This window comes from Chenopodium album, chromosome 1 (assembly GCF_948465745.1).
Source record: "Chenopodium album chromosome 1, dcCheAlbu1.1, whole genome shotgun sequence".
NCBI classification, from domain to species: domain Eukaryota; kingdom Viridiplantae; phylum Streptophyta; class Magnoliopsida; order Caryophyllales; family Amaranthaceae; genus Chenopodium; species Chenopodium album.
In genome coordinates this window covers 77,296,317-77,312,354 of record NC_137834.1, presented here as the reverse complement: position 1 = coordinate 77,312,354, position 16,038 = coordinate 77,296,317, and the positions used below count along the sequence as shown (strand labels likewise).

The window sequence follows — 16,038 nt, the reverse complement described above, 5'->3', positions numbered from 1 at the left end:
CATTATGCAAAGTAAAATATAAGATTATCATTTTTTTTACTAAAATATATATTGTCAAATAATAGTCAAAATACAACCAACAAAAGTCATTTCTTTAACATACAAATCATATTAGTATAATGCAATGATGCATAAATTTATAAAATTTGGTTGTTATAGATGTTTTTGTTTGGAAACGTTATGAATAAATTTTAACTGAATATTACGAATAGGATATACATACTTCAATTATTCAAACTCAAAATTTCTTTGAAATTATAATTGTCATACAAAATGTCACATAAAGAGTAATATTTAAGGTTTCAAAAAAAAATATTTAATACATATATAAGTAGATATTTTTTTCTTAACCCGAATAAAGATGATAGGAAAAATATTATGGAGTATAAGACTATATCTTTTGAGAATTTTAAGGGATCTACATATTTTCATAATGAATACGGAATAACAATTAAGTGATGGTAAAAATAATATTTTGTTAGTCATATTTACTTCATGATGATAGCTTATTTTAATTGAAATCCAATTTATGTAAGGCTCCATTAACTTCACCTTATTTTTGTTTAACTAAAATTATTTTTACTGAATTAAAATTTTTTTTTATGAATAAAATTTTTTTTACTGAACTGAAATTAATTTTACTGAACTGAAATTATTTTTGTTGAACTAAAATTATTTTTGTTGAATTAAAATTATTTTTACTGAATTTCTATTATATTTTCTCTTTATAGTTACTGGTTTTTATTAAACCGGAATTATATTTACTAAACTGAAACTAATTTTACTAGACTAAACTTATTTTACTGAATAAAACTTAGGTTTTTTACTAAACTTAAATTATTTTTAAAACATATTTTTTTTTAAGATAAAGTGAACAGGGCCTAAGTTTGACAAATTAGTACTGTACTTCGTATTTATATTTGGACGGTCATGTAGTTTACATTAAAGTAGTATAATAAATGTTACTTCGTATATGATAAAAAAAATGATAAAATACATTGTATAATAATTAAAATTATATTGTATTTCAAATAGTGATATTTATCATACTTATTTATGTGATATTTAAGTAGGTTGCATATTACCATGAAGAAAAAAAAGGTTACAAATTACCAAAAAATTAAAAATAATAAAGACACTTTTCATTTACGAATTATGTAACATACATATAAAAGAATTTGAAATTATATTTTACTTGAATATTTATGATAGATATATTATGGATAAACGGAAAAGAAGTCTTATTATAATACTAGATATTCTTTAATGATTTGATAAAGTAGACAATAAAATTAAAAAGAAAAATGAGTTTGAAGGGAAAATAACAGGAATGACACCTTTCTACTATTAGTATTATGTTATTGATTAAGGAGCCTCTAAAAGGACAAATGTAACCCTCTTTTTAAAAATGAGGAAGTATTTCCAATTTGATTTTGTACGTTTTTCAATGCATTGCTTTAACTTATTAATAAAAACATTGTTTGCATACAAAGTGTGCATACCTTTGTAACACCCTAGAAATTCCTTTCCTTTAAATACCCATTCTACTCTTTAAAATACGATTTAGGAATATCTAAGACATTACCGCCACCGTGAAAACGGCTAAGGCAATTATCAAAGATACACAGCGGAAGACTCAAAATTAAAACCGTTTAAACAAGTCAACTCAAAAGTCAACCAAACGAAAGTAAAGTTTAAAACCAAACAAACAAAGTCAAATAAAATCAAACTACAACTTGGAACCATTAAAGGCCCTTATTCAAAACCGTTCCAAAACCAAACCTTTGTGTTATTCCACATAAAATATGTCATAAATAAATAAAGCATAAAACACATCGTAACCTAATGAAAGCTAGCAAGATTCACTCTTCTCTCATGCCCCATCATGATTATGCTTCAATACCTGAAAAGTTTATCTCTACTTGTTTCAACTACTCTCCATTTAAAATGGGTCATCATAAGGCCAAGGTATAGACATGGTCAAACACACAAACACACACAATCAGCAAAGTTGAGTACATAAGCGTAAATTAAGCACACTAACATGCTTTCACCTATCAACACACTTACCTCATTGCACCTGTTTACAAGCACACACATCAATCAACAAAACACAATGACTAGACACTAAGGGTTCGTTTGGCATCGCTGTGGTTTTTTGTTTTTTGGTTTTTTGTTTTTTAAAAGTGTATTATATATGTCACATAATGAATCAAAAAATATATAGACTTATTAAAATCTTGATAATTTTGAAAACTGACAACAGAAAAGTGGTAACACCTTTTTCTTGTTTCCAGTTTTTGGTTTTTGGTTTTCAAAAAAACAGAAAACTGAAAACCAAAAATGATGCCAAACAAGCCCTAAATAATTCATTTAGCGTTGATTACGCATCGAATGGGTTTCCAACTATCCTCCCTCAATAAATTGAGGTTAACTGACACGGGAGCTAACCGTGCCAGCGACAAAACCACTCAAAGGTGGCGGAATTCCTACGCATAATAATAAATAAAAAGGAATGTACAGCGTCCTGTACTCCATTAGAAGTTATGGTTAAATATAAAACCCCATAACTCCCCCCATTGTTCATACTCAAGGTATATACGTTCCAAGAGTTTTGGTGCGTAATCTCTTTCACTTTACGTTATTTACATTTTATTGAACTTGGTGATGACTCTCAAAGCATAATAAAACAATCAAAAATAATTATTCAATCAACCAAACATACCAATTTAATTCTTGAATAATTAGTGACCACATATTATTTAATGTTGAACCCTTTTTAATTCTACCTCAGTGTCAAAGACACCTTAAACGCAAAATGCGCCAAAAATCCTATCCCTCGGTGTTAAAAACACCTTAAGTGCACAAAGGCACCAACATACAATTTATTCCTTGTGCACATAGACACTTATATAGCTACTTCCTCATGCTTACAGCATCAATAAAAATTATTTGAACCATAATAAAATTCCTTTTCAATAAAACTAACATAATTAAACATGTAGTTTAATTGATCATGCATTCTAATATGCCATAAATAAAAGTGTGGTTCAAACACAACATGCCAAACATTAATTTTCCAACCATTAATCCATCTCAAATAAATCATACTTTCTAATTTAATCACCAATATAAAAAAAAAATCCACGATTCCAATCATAAATCTTAGCATGATACTAATTGGGATTAATTGAGTCAAGTCTAGCATGATACTACATCACCAAAAATATGCTAAGTATGCGTACGTACCTTGAGTACGATTTTAAAATTGCCACGACTAGTAGAAATTGCTTACTTCAAAGTCTCCTACACATTAAATTCATAATAGAGTATTAATATCCACTCTAAAAAAATTTCCAGCAATATATACTATTTAAAAACCCCTCATAATTTAATTAAAGTAAGCTGAAATTATATTTAAAACACCATAATTAAGTCCCAATTAATGGGTAATTAAAATTTCTTCAAGAAACATAATATTAAGTGTTCTACATAAAATTCCAGCACTTTATTATAATTAAAACTTGCTGTAATTAAGCTTTAAAACACTTAAAACAAAGGTCTACCCCATTATACATCATAATCCTTCAATAACTCATGAATCGAGAACCTAGGGTTTCAAAAATTGGGGCTTTTTAATTAAAAACCAAATCTGAAAATTAATTAACATAATTACAATAACCAAACATCAAAATTAAATCTCCAAACTCATAATTTACAATTAGATTAAAGCCTAGATTAGATTTGGGTAAGAAAGATTTGATTTTTAAAACTTTTTTTTTCGAAGGCCGGCGCCACTGCCGGCTGCTGCCAGCGCCGGTGGTCGTCGCTGCTGCCGGCTGGTGCTGGTGGTCGGCGGCCCACCGGTGGTGGTGGTTGCCGGTGGTGGTGCGCAACAAGAAGGGGAAGGGAAGGAGAGAGAAAAAGAAAAAGAAAAAGAAAGAAAAAAAAAATAAAGAGAAAAGGGAGAGAAGTTTACCTTGGGTTTTCTCCACTCTGGGCAAAGTTGAATTGCCTCATAAGAGCGATATTTATACCCCTTCTCTATCACCCCTTTTACCCTAAACTTTCCTCCTTTAGTTTTTCCTAATCCCTTCCCTACTAAAACTTGTTAAAAATCATAATTTCTTAAAATAAAACCCCAACTTCTATTAAATAATTAATTAAACAAACTTTCCTTTAGTAAAATATTCCCAACTTACATGGGATAAATAATTAAAACATCATAATTAAAATACTAAAATTATTTAAATACCCTATAAAATACATATTTTAAATAAAATACGTATAAAAATACGGGGTATTACATAATCTTTATTATATACGCAAAGAGGGAGGGAGGAAGGGAGAGTGAAAAATTGGTGTCCAATTTTTGAATTACCCAACCGCCCTTAAAAGATAAAAAAAAAAAAAAAAAAAAAAAAAAAAAAAAGAGATTTTGCATAATAACGGGAGTTTTGAAAATTTAAAATAACAATTATATTAATAAGAAATCAAAAAATCATTTACCTAATTAAGTAAATCAATACAACCTATAAGTCATAATAAGTTGAATATAAATTCATTTATATTCAGATTAATTTGATTTTTTTTTCATAATCTTTATTATTATAAGGCAAAGTTGGCCTGAACAACGAACACGAACTTTTAACAAGGTGTATATAACAACATGAACTTTGACTACTAGCCGTAACAAACACCAACTTCTTCATCAGGTGCTTAAAATAACATAAATGAAACCTAACACTAGAGATTTTATCGAAGACGCCGAATCTTTAATATTTTAGTAATTATTTTTATAAATTTTGACATCGTTAGTCCTTAAGGTCCATATTGACCCAAGAGGCCAAGACCTTAACCGAATCATTTTATAGAACACAACTCATTGTTTTTTTGGTAAAATTTTGGCTAAATTTAATTAAAAATTTGCCAATTGTAGCCATTTAATGTTTGGTTTTTGTAAATTGCAGTCATTTTAATTGCACATTGCAACCCAAAAGTAATAAAAAATTGTAAGTTGCAACCCAATTAAATTTTTTCATAGAATTGCATGCTAAAAAATGTTTCGTTAAGGTTTTAGGGGACTTTTTAGTTCTTAAGAATCCGAATTGTGCTAGGAATTTGCAATAAAATTAACATAAGTGCCTCGTTTTGCGTATAAAAAATGTATTGATTAGTGTCCAACTATTTTTTACCGTGAAAACGAGGCACTTATGTTAATTTTTTTTTGTCAATTTCGAGCAATTCGGACCCTTAAGAGCTAAAATGGTCCATAAAACCGTAACGAGATTTTTTTGACACGCAAATCTATGAAAAAATTGAATTGGGTTGTAATTTATAATTTTTTAGTACTTTTGGGATGCAATTTGCAATCGTTTTTAAATGGATGCAATTTGCGAAAAACAAACTTTTAATGGTTGCAATTGACAAAATTTCCAACTTTAATTTTAAATTAACCCTTATTATAGACACCTAATTAAAAATGTCTTCTCAAAATCAAACCCGATGATGAACAACCTTTCACCGCCATTATTGGTCGGGTTAAGTATCTATTCTCGGAAGTGCTTAAAATCCTTATTCAGTTAAACATATTCAATCCACAAATCAGTCCAAACATGTAGTCAAACACCGTCCAACCAATATTTTGACCCAAACCATTTTAATTCATTTCGTTTTATTTATTAATTAAGCTCAATTAATAAATATTAAAACCCTAAAACTGAAGTAAGCCCTGAACATTGAAACGACGCCTAATTTATCACGTGCTTAACGCTTAATAAAAGATAAAAATAGACGTAATTATATTCTAGAAAAGGAAATGGTTGTGTCACGACAAATTCCGCCGCAACACGACAATTTTCTAGGTTTTTGTTTCGTGACATCTTCAATTCTAGGGTTCTGTACCTCACCCATCGTATTTTCTCTATAAATACGAAGCTGATTTCACCAGTTTTAGGGAACCAAATAACTCTCTCTTCCTCTCTTATGCACCAATACACATTCTCATTTCTCTCTCACATATTCTAAGCCTTAAACCTATTCTCCTAATTACACCATTCCATCTTTAAGCACTCTAAGGAGTCCATACCCCACCCGAAATTCTATGCTTAAACCAAGGCGTGAAAGGTAGAACCGATTGAGGGTTTGGACCAAATCAACCCTATGTTTATTTAATTTAATTTCAATTTAATTTATTATTCCTTGAAGTTACTAATGTTTTATTTATGATGTAGAAATTTAAAGGAGCGCGCGTAACGTGAGTAATTAATTAATTTAGTTACTTACTTCTATTTTATATTGCTAGTTCATGATCATTAGGTTTATTATTATGCTTTGATTTGACTAACGTTATTATGGTTAAATTGTCTCCAATGTTGATGTTGATTTTATTATATTGTTGATCACAGTATTTCATTTTTAAAGAGAATATGTAGTTGAATATACGATAATAAGATAATTTGGACAACCGGTTTAGGTTTCTTTTTAATCTTGTTGTTTAATTAAAGTGATCACGCTATTTAGAATTATATGTTGCATTAACATTCAACCAATTAAGCCTAATATTAGTTTAGAACAAATTGAATCTTTGTTTGTATGACTTTGGGATCGCAAAAAAACTTTTCACAATAAGAATTGAGTATAGGCGAATACGGGCGAAATTTGACTCCAAGACTCACTTCGTGCGCGTACCATCATCCCCGATCCTCCTTTCATGGTTCCGAACCATATGGAGTTAGTAATATCATGGATTATTAATGAGGTGTAACCTTCACGGGTCAATTGTTGTTGCCTATCGTTGTCCACTTGTCTCTTTATCGTGGTTGCCTTAAATAATCTGTGAACGGTTTACAAGTTCCTTAAAAATTTGTTGGCAGCTCCCTACTTTGCTTTGTCCCTAATCATGCCCCTAATCATATGTCGATTCCCGCTTCCTATGAGTGTCAAGAATATTCACAACATTCTTATGTAGACGCACTTCAAATGACGCCTACAATTACAAACTAAAATGACCCCCAAAACCTTGTATGATCATTTTTCCCGAGTGAAAATTGAGGCACACAATCCAAGATAATTTTTTATCATAAGAAAATGTTAAAGGTATCATGTCTTCTATGAAATATCTACTGCCAAGTTACATTTATAATATTTGTGCACTCGTAAAAAAGTTTGTGTTGTTATAACTAGTATTCAAAGTTCATGCTACTATGTCCACCTTGTTAAAAGTTCATGCTGCCGAGGACAATTTTGCCTTATTATGATAAAAAATCTAATCATAAATAAGTAGGTAAACATTCTAATGATGTAAATCAATATAAAAACCAATTCACAAGTACATACATAACACCTCAAAACTAATTACATCGTAGATTCAATCAATTATCATCTTAATAAATAACTTCATCAAAAACAATACAACCAGTGAGTTAGCCTTATTTCGAGCTGAAATCCACTTATGCATAATCATTTGGGTGAAGATACTCATGCGGTTTTCTAGATAATTACAATAATCTACAATCCTCGTTAGACAAATAAATAAATAAAATAAACACAATAGGAAGAACCATCTCAAGGATGAGATCTAATACTTAAAGCAGTTAAAGTTTTTGGGGTTTACCACTGATAGAACACTAGTGGAATCCTTTAAAAAAATACACAACTAAGACCAGAAAGAAAAAAAGATGAAAGAGAAGGAGAGAAAAGGGAGAATAGTGGAGGAAATAAACCTTCTCAAAAAAAAAAAAAAAACGATAAAAGCTAGAATTCCCTCCTGAGGGAGAAATCTTGTAGGGAAAGGTACAATTAAAAACCTCTAAGGGACAAACCCTAGAGGGCCTTTTTTTTCATCTACTAAACATTCTTCATTAAAACTTTATGTAATGCATAAGTGACATAGGTGGACTTATGTTAAACAGAGTTACTCAATACTTTGTACTCTTTTCGTCTCAAAATAATTGATACGTTAGACTTTTTTTCACTATTTACATTTTAACTTTGACAATTGTTTTTACTAACATAATCAAAATATATTTATTCATTAAATATATTGTTAGATAGGGGATATGTATTAAAATAAGTTTTATACTATAACTTTTTTTTATATATAGAATTTTCTTCAATATTTAAATATATAAAAATAATGTTAAAATAATACATCGACATGTCTGTAAAGTTTAATTGTGTCAATTATCTTAAACAGAGAAAGTAAATAAGGTAAAATAAATTAAATAAGTTAAAAAAAAATTAATAAGAAGGAAGAGAAGGATTTTTTGTGCAACTTTTATACTAAATGTGCATATTTTTTGAATATATATACACATACGTAATATCTTCCTCCCCTATTTTCTCTCTCCTACTTTTTCTCTCTTACTTTCTCAATTCTTCTACCAATTTCATGCTACTTTTTCAAATCTAGCTAGCTTCAATTACTTTGAGTTTCAGCAAATTCTCAGCTCTACAATCTATCATCAAGTAAGTTATTCGTGTTAATTTCGCTATTTTTGCTTGATTTGAGGTACTTAGGTTTCAGTAATTTTGTTTGCCTGAATATCATGCGTATTTTTTTGTAGATTCAACTGGAAATTTAATATGTCCACTGTGTTTTCGTTTATGGTTTTTGTTTAATTTTGAAATTTTGTAAGTTTTTTTTTTATTGATTTTTTCTTGATTTGAATTTTTGAGTTTTTACTTAAGTTTCGTTTTCGTAATTTTTGTTTCACTTTTTCAACCTAATTTACTCGTTTTTGCTGGATTTTGATTCATTTCATTGATTTTGAGTTTTTTTTTGGATTGAAATTGCAGTAAATCGTTGATTAAGCATACGAGAACTCGAATTGAAGTTGTCCAACAAAAATGAAATGTGACGCAGAAGTTTTTGAGGAAAGACATTGCTGATGGCCTCGAGAAGAACACTTATGAAAGAGTGAGTTTGTTTTTCCCTTGTTTATTGGGAAAAATTATTGAGGAAAATTCGTAATTTTGTTGGATTTTTATTGCTTAATTGTTGCTTATAAGTTGGAATTTGTATGTGTTTTGTATTTTTTATTTATATGTTTTTGACATATTGTATTGTGGGAATGTTGGTGTTGAGCTTGTTGAAGTGATTTTATAATCTATGAATATTGATTTACTTTTGATTTTTCTTAATTTAATGGTGATTTTTAAAATTTACTAATATTGATTTACATTAGAGTTTATTCTAGATTAGTGCGTTCAAAGCCTATTAGCTGAAGTGGTCGAGCAATGCGTAATTACCGGTACACATGGGATGTAAGTTCAAATCCTACATAGGCTTACATATAGTAATTCTTTTTTGACATGTAATGATATCTTTGTTTTAATATATACTCCGTAGTAAACTCAATTTGTATATAGTTATCAATAATATAGATACTTTATTTTTATATATACTGACTTTTGTTTACATTTTTGCATATATGCACCATTAATATAGTTATCGATTATATGGTTACCTCTATTTGTATATAGTTATCAATGTTATAATTACTTTATTATTATATAAAGTGACCTTTGTGTAATGTCGTCAAAATTGATAAAGTTACCTTATTTTTTTATATAGTGACCTCTATGCAAGTGTCATCAAAATAGATATTGTTACCTTATTTTTATATATAGTGACCTCTGTGTAAATGTTGACAAAATTAATATAACTTGATATAATTACCTTATTTTTGTATATAGTGACCTCTAGGTAAATGGGGTCAAATTGATATAATTACCCTAAGTTTATATACAGTGACCTCTATATAATTATTTTAAAATTGATATAGTTACATTATTTTTATATATAGTGACTCTATGTAAATGTCATCAATTTAGATAAGTTACCTTATTTTAGTATGTAGTGACCTTTAAAAGGTTAAATTGATTATATGTAAGGTTGGAAAGATCTTAGGGCGTTTGAACCATCTGATCTTTTGTGATAATAATGAATAGTTAAGATTTGTTGTTTTCAGCAGAACCATCCCGTATATATATATATATATATATATATATATATATATATATATATATATATATATATATATAATACCTCCTCGTTCTATTAATATTGCGACAAGAATGGAATTATGCACCCCAAAGCACATTTTATAAGTTAAATATCTATAATTGTATAAGAGTAAAAATCATTAAAAAAAAAATTGATATTGTGAAAGTATTCTATGAGACGAATCCAACAAGATCCCACATGATTATATTTTGCTTAACATATAAATCATATTATATGGTCAAACAAGAGTGATAAATGGTGCAAAAAGTCCATTTTTACAATATTAATAGAACGAAGAAGTATATATTTTGTTTACAAAAATCTAACTTTGTTATGAAATATCGTGAGAATGACCATTATGCTCCTTATATCATTCCGGAATATTCTAGATATATGGTTTATCCTTATCTAAACATATTTGTGGATGTCCATCTTGTATCACTCTAGAACTTTCTAGAGTTTAGGGTTTATTATTCTCCAAGCAAACTATATCAATTGTACTATATACACATTTCAATTCCCTCTCAATCTTTTATATTTCTCCTTATTTTACAACACGTTATCAGCACCAAAGCTCTAATCAATATGTAAATTTTATTGTTTAATTCTTAGATTAATGATTAATTCGTTGTATATTGAATGTGCTAAATTATACTCATTATTATCTTGTTGTGTCGCATCTTGGGAAGAAATTAGAAGGAGATTAATCTTGATCATGGGTTTTGATCTTTTAATAATGAAATCACACGTTTCAAGAATGTCATATCATTCCCAATCCTCATTAATTAATTTGGGATTAGTCCAAGGAGTTTCACGGTATTAATAATTTGGAATGTTAATGGTAGTGCCGCTTTATTTAATTACAAAGAACTACTCGTATTATTTTTTGGTTGCATTGGTTTTTTTTAACTTGAATTATCTTTCTCATCTATCCATAATATAATAGATTAGCCTTAATCAAGGATATACTTTATTTTCTTTTCATTGACGTTTTCATGAGTTACAGGCTAGCAGATGACGTTGACAACATGAAGTTGACGATAAGGCTGGTTTTTATAGTGGGAAAGGTTTTGATATCAAGAAAGTTCATTCTCAACTATATATCCTATTATTGTTAATTTTAAACCTTTACATAATATGTTTATATTGTTTCCCAAATTTTCGTATTTTTATTATTCCTGGAGTTTAATGAGCAATTTGGGAATAGTTGGATTTGATGCAGAAAATAACTAATTAGTAGTTTTGTTTTGACTATGAGTTTTGTTTAGTTTGAATCTAAATGGGTATTTAGAATTATTATTGGTGTTAATTTTATGAACGTATGGTTTTCATGAACTTGTATACATATATTTGCTAGATTTTGGTATTGCTTTTCCTATCCGTAAATGAGTTTGGTTATTTCTCTATGCTTGATAGTAAATATGAATGGTTTGATTTAGCAATTATTTACCCATATAATTTGTTTGTGAAATCCTATGTCTAATGCCTTGAATGTTTGTAAATTGTACGAAGTAAGCCTAAGGCACATGTGAAACTATTTATAATTTATGTATTGAATTATGTTTTTATATTTCAAGTATGATATGAAACATGTGGTTTTCCACTAACATGAACGTGTTAATGTTGATTGCTTATGTGCTTGTTTCTAATTTCTAATTAAGCTTTATCAGGCAATATATTGGTATAATTGATCCGACAGTATAGTTGATTCAATCGATTCAGGTATGTTTTTATTAATGCGTGAAGTAGTAGGTTCTCATATTGTTTTTACCTTCTCATTCTAAAAGGTGTAGATAAATTGACTAAATAATTTGAATTAAGTTAAGTACGAAAGATTAAGTTTATTTATTTGAAGAGGTGAAGTTTTCATATTTGTAAATATATATGTTTATTAATATTATGATCAATTTAGTTTTGTTGTATAATAATATAATACGTATGAAATCTGAAGTCCTAAATTTGTGACATACTCATATTTAACTAGTTATAAATTACATGACCAAATAAACTACATGACTACTAAATAAGGAAACAATCAATATAAATTTATGGCATACTTTAAAGTATTTGTTACCTATGAAAGCCTCATAATTTTATGTTATTTACAGTTATTACTATTAACTTATACTACGTATTAATCTAAACTTGGTATGTACTATGGTCATGTTATTAATTAAATTTATATTATTATGAATTATTGGAAAGAGGCATATATTGAACCTGGAGTAATACTTGTACATATGGACCCGGAGTTCCTTTACAACAATATATTTATGCCCTTAAAATATCTAATTGTTTTGAAAGTATGTTAACTAAATTATTATTATCCTTATAAATTGATAAAATTATGAAGCATACTATATACATTATATTGATTGATGTGTGATTAAATTCAATTATAGTATTATGTACCTACTTGAAGTTAGATTATTGGAATGAATGTAAATTGAATATGATGTGCGGACCTTAAGTTCCTTATATTTATAAAGAGTATTCACACACATAGACTTAAAATTCCTAGCTTGAACATATAAAGGGCTCAAAACCCTTAAGGATAATACAAAGAAATGCGCATGATCTACAAAGCTAAAAACATGTTGCTTAGATATCCACTATATATTAACGTGATTCTATAAACACAATGTCATGAAATAATATTATACAAAAGATATTGAATAGTATTCAAGTTATTGAACTTTGGGTGAGAATTTGAATGATTAAAAAGGTAACAAGCATGTTTGCATGAAATTATTATTGATTATAAAGTTCATAAAAATTGCAAACATGATTATATATATCATCTATTTTGACCTAGTGTTATGAGTTCAAGTAATTAAACATGACATTGTGAGCAACTTGCATTGCTTGGAAAAATATATTTATTATGCCCATACTTAAAAGAAATTAATATAATTGGGCAAGAGTTACGAGTAAGAGCAAGTTTGTAAGAATAACTTTATTATGTTTTATACATGTATTGCTAAAAGAATTTATGCCTTGTGGATGAGATTTAAATGTTGTTGGATTCATTTCATGTCCCACGTGCAAGAATTAGGGGGAAACTGTATTAATTATTCCATTATTTTATACTTGCACATAAATTATAAAATATATAGATGGTCAGCTTGGAACATACATTAACTCAAATATTAACTATTTACTTAATAGAAGTGGCCACATGCATATTATTTAAATATTTTTAAATGATACCATCTTAAAGATGGATATAAATGATTGATCATATACTAATTATAAATGCTCCAATTAAATTATTGTCCCAGAAGGACAATATCGGTTACTAATGAACCTAAAGCACGTCTGAAGCGTTGCAGTCCAATAGAGTTAAAATGTAAGAACTTTTGGAAAAGGAATGGAGCATCTATTGACAGTGATGACAAATTTGAGAAAATGATAAATCTCATTACATTTCTAGAATAAAACACTTTTAGTAAGATTCATATGTTCCATGATTATGTAAAAGACTCCAAAAGAGTATGAAATATCCAACAAGATTAACATGTATCAAGATTATAGTCAAAACTCCAGTAGAGTATATATAAGTAATTATTAGATAAAATATTAATTAGTTGATTGTCTTGCAAATTGTATAAAGAAACATATGTTGGTGTTCTAATATCACATCACATTCATGGCCATGCATATAGTAAGCTTAATAAAGTGATCACTAGTAGTGTTGAAAACTGACCAGAGTTCAAATTTAGAGAAGTGATTGGATGTGATAATTAAATTAGGTCATCCAGGTTTAATAATAATTACCCGTAATGGAAACCTGAAGTTTCATTAGATAATGTGCTGACGCTTTCTCAGTGTTAAATATATAAAATGAATTGAATGGCAAGACGTAACATTGAGATTGAGTTATATTTGGATTGTGAGTTATAATAATTTGTATTGATGAAAATTTCAAGATTTAATATGTTTTGATTTTTTTATATAAAGGAGTAATGCTGACTAGAAGTTCACCAAAATAACTTATATATTATTGTCAACTATCAAGTGATCAGAAGCTCACCAAATACACTATTTAAGTTTTTAAAGATCCAGAAGATCATCACCTACTAGAATTACGAGCAAGTGATTTATGCTTGTATAACAATTCTTTTGATTGGGGCTATTATATGTCAACACATATGAAATAGGAGAAGAAAGAAAAACATACAACTGCACAACATATGTCTCCCCATTGAAATTGATCTCCAGAAGAGAAAATATCATTGAAAATTTAATAATAAATACAACACATGAAATATAAAGTTAATGAATAAATGATTCTTCATTGAAATTGTTTCTCCAAAAGAGATAAATTTTGATTGTGATCCTCCCAATAAAATGAATTTTAATGCAAATTTATATACTAAGTTGGTGTAGAATTAGACGCCCCTATAAAAGAGATATTTTACCAACTTAGGGGGAGAAGAAATAACAAAAGTCGGGAAAATCGAAAAAAAAAATTAAATAAATAAAGAATATTTATGATCCCTATAATGGTAGTTTGAAAAGTTATATATATGCCAACTTTTGTATATAAATTATCAAGATATGTTGCACATTTATGATTTGATTTGTATTCAGTTATGACTCATGTTGTATAACGTTGAAGATACATTTTGGTCATATTAATTATGTGTATACATTGAGATAAAATCTTGCCAATTGTACTTGAATCACTACACCTGAAGTGTAGGTTGTATATGATCGGTTCCAAAATAAATATATGCTTAATAGATATGATATTTGGCAAGATAGTGCAGTTAACACTAATAGTGTAATAGTATATAAATACCATAGTGAATGAAATACCCTAAAAGTTGTATAGATTTCTGAATTATTATAATAGATGGCATATGATGTAAGAAAGTTATGATGGTACCAATAAGAAATGTATTCAGATATCATAATAAAATAGCATGCGAAATGTACGTTAAAGGAATTTTAAAATACTGGTACACAATGGAACCGATGAATAATATGCATATGCATAATAGAGTGGACTAGTAAATAAGGGATCTGAAATATATGTCCATTTTGATGTTGACATAATGATAATAATCATAAGTTTATCATGGACCAGAAGTCTAATGAAATATGGATTTTTAAATCCACACTGTACAATGTCTTGTATTATTTAGTCTTATGTATGTTTATATACATGTGTGAGTCATAGGTTAATGGATTATTCATTGCGTATATTGAAAGTTGTTAGATGCATTACTCATTGTGTATTTTGTTTTCTATATCTCATATTGATGCATTAGTTCTATACAATAATTGTGGTAAATGTGAATGTTTGTTCAAAATATATATAGTATGGCGTATTTGTAGCTTTGAAGGAAATTACAAAGAAATATTTATATTCCAATGGGCTTATAGTTGTGGTGAAATTATTGGAAACGTCGATTTAATAACTTGTTATGAATCATGTAAGAAGAGATCTGGAAGAACTTATATACGACGTACCCAACCCTACAAATTTTTGAATATTACAATTATCAAACTCTTGAAACTTTTATGTGACTATATCATTGACATCTCAACCTGAAGTTTGAGTATATAAGAGTTAGTGAGATTTACTATTTGTATTCGAAGAAAAATTATCGTGTAGTTAATTACGAAACTTCTAAAGAAACGGGATACTTATGTGTGACACTGTTTTCTTATGGTCCATAAGAACCATGATCAATGTATATAATTACATATGTTATATTATAATTCATATGAGATTGAAGAATGACATTAATAATGTCAAGTTTTGTCATCAAATGATTATTAATGAATGTTTGATCAAATAGTGATCAATTATTAACAACTTCCGAAATAAGTCATAATCGCATAAGTTTAATTTTTAAATCAACTATTAAACAGAGATTTGAAATAATGATATTAGAGATAAACACAGGTATGGTGAAATGAAGACACTTCACATGTTCACGTGAAGACTTAAAGAATTTAAGATGCAACTTCAGCTTAGGAGATTCAAAGATCAACGTATGATATTTTACTTACTACAT

The 16,038-nt window shown here is 28.2% G+C and overlaps 1 long non-coding RNA gene across 1 annotated transcript; it reads left to right on the top strand.

Annotated features, from left to right (window-relative positions):
* Window positions 1–8,329: 8,329 nt before the first annotated feature.
* LOC145604135 (uncharacterized) lies at window positions 8,330–11,263 on the top strand. Its single transcript, XR_014104927.1, has 4 exons — window positions 8,330–8,469; window positions 8,800–8,920; window positions 9,189–9,267; window positions 11,016–11,263. It is a non-coding gene; the product is annotated as an uncharacterized LOC145604135 (long non-coding RNA).
* The last annotated feature ends 4,775 nt before the right edge of the window (window positions 11,264–16,038 follow it).